The sequence below is a fragment of the Glossina fuscipes genome, unplaced genomic scaffold (assembly GCF_014805625.2).
Source record: "Glossina fuscipes isolate IAEA_lab_2018 unplaced genomic scaffold, Yale_Gfus_2 1, whole genome shotgun sequence".
NCBI lineage: Eukaryota > Metazoa > Arthropoda > Insecta > Diptera > Glossinidae > Glossina > Glossina fuscipes.
The window spans coordinates 8,744,980-8,750,979 of NW_023998415.1; positions in this window are offsets into that span (position 1 = coordinate 8,744,980).

Consider the following 6,000-nt stretch of genomic DNA (forward strand, 5'->3'; position numbering starts at 1 on the left):
GTAAAAATTATGTTTTTCCAAGAATTTATATAATCATTTTTACGGAGATTTGCAAGCTCTTTCCAGACTCTATCTAGCATATTAATTTCGCCTGTAAATGGTCTTCTTCTTGGGATGTGGGTATGAAAATCATTGACTCTTTAAACATTTCGAACGATTCCGGAATGAATTCTAATTGGCCTTTTGCCAATATCAACCAACAGCACTGCCTCTGGGCTTATTTGCTGCAGTGCTGATAAGATTTCTTTTTCCACGCTCTGTAAGTTTGCTTGGCCAGCCTGATCTCTACTTACTTTCTGTGGTTGTCTTTTTTATTTCTCCGTCCGAACTTTTCTCACTTCCTAACTTTATAATCACTTTTTTGATGTCTTGAGGAATCTCTTGAGCATTTTTGCATATTTTGTGACATTTTAACGAAAAGAAATAACGAAGTTCACTTTAGCTGATAAATTATTATTTAAATGTACGAAGACGAGTACAAAAATTAAGCACCCTAAGCAAAGATGTTTTTCTTTCGAACCTTGTAGTAGAGGTTTTCTACTAAATGTTTCCTTTCGAACCTTCTAGTAATGATCTTTTTGCGCTATTTTTTGGTATTGAAGTATATTTTTGCTATTTTCGTTTGTAACCTTATTTTAAGTCAAAAAAAATCTTGAATTTTTATTCAATATATTATTCAAGTTTTCGTTTGTTACGAAATATATTTTTTGACCCTCAACCTATAAATGGAGTCTTTAGTAAGAGTAATCTTAATTTTTGGTACTGTACGCATGTAAACTTTATTCGTTCACTGTATGTCAACATAAGTGCTAGTAAAATCTCATGGAATTTTCGTACTTATGTTATCAATAACAGTAGTGGCGCTGTTAATTAGCAACGATTTGTCTGCTTATTTTTTCATTTTCGTTATTTGCGTGGGTAAAAGTTCTGTAAATGGTTTCTTGACATAATGTCGCATCGCATAGAACGCTTATTTGGCAAAAGTATATCAAATAAAAAGCTTTGTAAGCCTCTTCAGTATATCCTATTTTTGATTCCAAGAAGCCTTTCAGATCACATTCTTCTGAGCCTTAACGTATTTCTAATTCGTGGATTCTATGAGATTGAAAAAAATGACAGTGTTAACGTCATTATGGCCGATAATAATTGGTTTTACTTCGTTGCTTTTGCCCCATATCGATAATACACTACTTTCACTACTTTCTCGACGGCTTTGCATTTAACAGAGGTTTCCCCCTGTTAAAATTGCATTTAACAGAGATTTCGCCCTGTTAAAATTATTTTGACTTTGCTGAGTATAAAATTCTGTTTCTGAGAGTAAAATTTACTTTCCTTTACATTTCTGATGAAAGATTTATTTTGACTTTGCTGAGAATAAAATGCTATTTCTAAGAGTAAAATTTATTTCCCGGTACATATCTTATGAAAGATGTTTTTGACTTTGCTGAGTATAAAGTTTGTTTTTTTCATATATTTTTTATTACTGTTTTTTTTTTTTTTTTTGTAAACAAATTATTCATTTTATATATTTTTATATATTTTTTTAAAATAATTTCACGCTACGTATTCAATTAATTAAGACTAAATGAAATCGAATTTATAAATAAAATAAAAACATAATAAAATATAAAAGTATATATACATACATAAATCATACATAGCTCGGAAAATACTGAACTTTCGTATATAAAAATGTAGACTGAAGAAATAACTGTAGAAATAACATAACCAATTAAACCTCCAATAATACAAACGAGTAAAGTTGATAATTTTAAGTTTTTATGTATAAAGGAATAATATTATTATAGGACTAGGAAAAATGACTAGACATCTTTTAAAGAGACTTATGCGACGGTTAAGGCTAATAAAGATGTTGTGAAATACTAAAGCGGGTATATGCGCTACGACTTAGATACAAGTCTAAATATACGAAAAAAAAAAATGCCATAGATTAGGCAGCAAATATAACTTGTTTTCATAACTTGTTGAAGAATTTTCAGTTTTATGTTCCCTACATCCTTTAATAAATTTCAATGAAAATTTACTACAAGAATATGAGGAAATTGTTTTTTTTATAATCAAGAAAAAAAAAACGTATATTACAGGAACAATTCATTATTTTTATTTAATAGGGTGGTGGAGGGTGTAACCGTGGATCCCACTACCATAGGTAATGGTGCATTCTAGTACCAGCGGCAACGATGGGTAATGGTGCATTCTATTGCGATGGATAATGGTGGACTCTAATAAAGCCTCAAAAAAGTGAAAAAAATACAATTGAATCACTTGTGACTTTGTGTATGTATGGCCGTTCCATTTTTACATTTTTGCATGTGAAGAGTAGAGTGTGTCGTCAAGTAAATGTGGATAATTTCGGTTTTCGAAAATCCAAAAATTTTTATCAGTTTATGTTTCACTGCGGACTTTTGCTCTGACTAATTTAACCCATTTTCAATACCTACCAGCACGCAAAAATTTCCAATATTTCTACCAAGTTTTAAGTCGACATCGTCACTTTGACGATCCGAAGAGTGCCAACAACAAACACCTCACAAACGAACAGATATAGCTTAATTAATTCAGTACTTATCCGCCTGAGTGATCGAAGGCGAGGAATCTCGACTAGCAACTCAATGGTCGCGGGTTCGAATCTCAAATGCGGTAAAGTTTTTAATAAAAGCCGATAGCCCTTAGATGCTAGTGCTTTAAGAGTTTAGTCTTAGAATTTATTTCTCTGGCGAATTAATAATAATAGTAATAATAATAATAATTCAGAATTTCACGCTGATCAAAAATATGTATACTTTGTAGCTTCTCTGAAATCTTCTCGTTTGTGGTATTGCGTAACGCATTATGAAAAAAAAAAAAACAAAATGAGTGTACACCCGCCCTTCAGTGGTGGGTGTAAAAAGTGTATAGCTTTAAAACTAAAACGGATTATCTGATAGTTACTCTCCTATCGCAGGCTGTTACTAAACAACGTGGTTGCCGCGCTGGTCGTACTGAGCCTGATAAATGCTATTGGCGAGCTTATCATTGTGAAATTTTACTTAGCCGCTACTGAGCTACAATTGAAGGCTATGAGTACTAGAGGTTAAATATCTATTTAATGAACGTTATCCATGTTGAATTCTTAGCAGGGACGCTACAATAACTACCTCTTCCCCTTCGACTGTAGACGATGAAGGTCGCTTAACTCCTGACGAAATTTCCTTTGGAATCCGCTTTAACTAAGATGTTTATAATATCTATTCGTCAGCAGTGTACTGACGAAATGCTAACCATTGTACCTATGCTAAGCGTTGAGAATGTTTTTTACCTACTGAGAGTTAAACAAGAAAGGATTGAAGGCGATCACTTGGTTGTTGTTGTTTTGGGAGGCGTATATCGAGAAATCTTTACGTAAATACAAAGCAATTTGTTCAGATACCGTTCGGAATTCCTTTCAAGTTATTTACATATATCCTTCAAATGCTCCGTTCAGTCGTCACTTTGAGTGGATCATTTACTTCGAATTACTGCAGACTACCAGAGGATATATTTAAAAAGAGACCATCGTCGTTTGATATTGGTAAACATAGTTAATGGGTTTTTCCGCTTCTCGGATTCAACAAAGTTGAGCAAACTTAAGGAAATTCAAGCCTTTGGCGCCAATGCTTGAGGAATCCAATGCTTGGCGTATTTCAAAGCTTCGGATACAAGAAAATAGTTGAGAATACGTATTGGGAGATATCTAGCGCGATTAAGTGAAATCATTGCGTGAAGGCGGTAAATACGAAAAACTCTAGGCCAGAGACTTTTCGAGAATTCGAACCAAAGCGGAGCTGCTCATATTCGACTCATACGAAGAATGAGTAACGTTCTTGCTGCTCCTTTACCATGACATTTAAGCTACGCTGAAGTGGCAAGGGTATCTCCGCCCAGAGCCGCCACTCATTCTAATCAAGCGCCATCGCCTAAAAGTAATGAAGAGAAAAATAAATCATCCTCTCCTCCTGGCTGTTCGCGTGTGAATGCTGGTCACCAGATTGGGCAAGTCTCACAAGCTGCCGGTACAAGGGCGATAACCCCATCTATATTCTCCCCAACTCGAAACTCTCCTACCGTGAACCCCCCTCCTGTGCCAAATAATGACATTTGCTTGACGGCAGTTCCTCCGAGAAAAGCAATATTTGTGTCAAGACTGGCACCTGAAACATCGGTGAATAACATAAAAAGTTATCTGGCGACGAAAGTCCCATCAGTCAACTTAAAGCGCGTTAGCGTCTTCAAAATGGCTCCTTCTCAAGCTAGGGCAATCTCCTCTTTTAAAATATTAGTTCCGACTGAAAACAGTGATATGTTGTTAAACAAATCACTGTGGCCAGCAGGATCCTTAATTAATTAATTTATCCCTCAAGATCGTCGCCGTAATACCAAGGCAATAGTCTTATCCCCTTCAAAAAAATAATTGTTTCTTCAGGCCCACTATCTCTCGTTTATCAAAATGTTAGGGGACTAAATTCGAAAATTCGTTCCACTTCTCTAAATTCAGTGAGTACGGAGTTTTTCTGTTTGGCCTTTACTGAAACTTGGCTAAAACCCGATCTTCATTCGTCGGAACTTTTTCATAATTCTTTTCAAGTCTTTAGAAATGATCGAGTGAATCGCATTGGTGGTGGTGTATTAATTGCCATATCTGCGCCAGTCCCGTCCAATTTAATTGAATTTCCCACTTCTCCTGACGTTGAATTTATCGCTATTCGTGCGAATATGCCTGATAAACATCTATTTATAACCTGCTCCTATATTCCCCCAAATTATGATATCTCCATTTACAAGAAACAGGCTGCCCTCATTTGTGAAGTGGCCAAGCAGTCTAGATCCACCGATTTGGTCGTTGCATTGGGTGACTTCAATTTGCCACAAGTCACTTGGCGTAACACTGATAATTCTGGCTGTTTGGTTCCTACTTCAACGTCTGATAAGGCTGTCGTGTTCTTTAGTGAATTGTTTGATCATAATTTGGGTCACTATAATCGTACCCCTAATTGTAATGGTAGACTGCTTGATCTCTGCTTTGCAAATTTTCCCGAGATTTACGTAAATCGTTGTCCACCTTTTAGTTTACCTGAGGATCCTTATCATCCATCAATATGCATTTCCTTTCATCATATGAATGATGGCTTATTGGGATGCCTTAATGTGCCAAATCAAACTTTTTTAAATAATTTTTATGATTTTCATAAAATTAATATTGTATTGCTAAAACATTGTCTTTCACATTTGACGCTTGATTTCTCAACCGGTAGTCCCCCGTGGTTTAATAAGACAATTAAATATCGCAAGAATAGAAAAAACTCGCTATTCAAAAAATATTCGAAAAGTGGCTCTGCGCTCGACTATGTCGCTTACTCGGTGGCGAGGCATAGATTTAACTCCTTCAACCATCATTATTACTGCAGATACCTTCAGTTCATTAAATCCTCTCTGTTTGCTAATCCTAAATTCTTCTTTAAATTTGTTAACTCTAAAAGAAAAATTTCCACATATCCCTCTCATGTTTCTTTTAATGGCTCTGGTTCCTCGGATGATTTTGAAATCTCAAATCTATTTGCTGAGTATTTGCGACGAAACTTTCCGATTGCTAATTTCGATTTATCAGCAAACTACCCATATCCTATAACTAACTCGGTTTCAATACCTAATTTGGTTATTTCGGAAGATGATGTTTTTAAAAGGTTGAGTTCTCTAAAATACAGTTGTTCGCCTGGACCTGATGGAATTCCATCATGTGTACTTAAATCTTGCGCTGTCGAGTTATGTGGTGTGCTCTCAAAGATTTTTAACATGTCCTTGTATTTAAGTGTTTTCCCTTCATGTTGGAAGAGTAGTTTCCTTATTCCTATCCACAAAAGTAAAAGTAGACAATTTGTTGAGAACTACAGAGGCATAGCCAAGTTGAGTGTCTTACCCAAGTTGTTCGAGCGTATTGTGACTCAGCATTTGGCCTTTGCCATT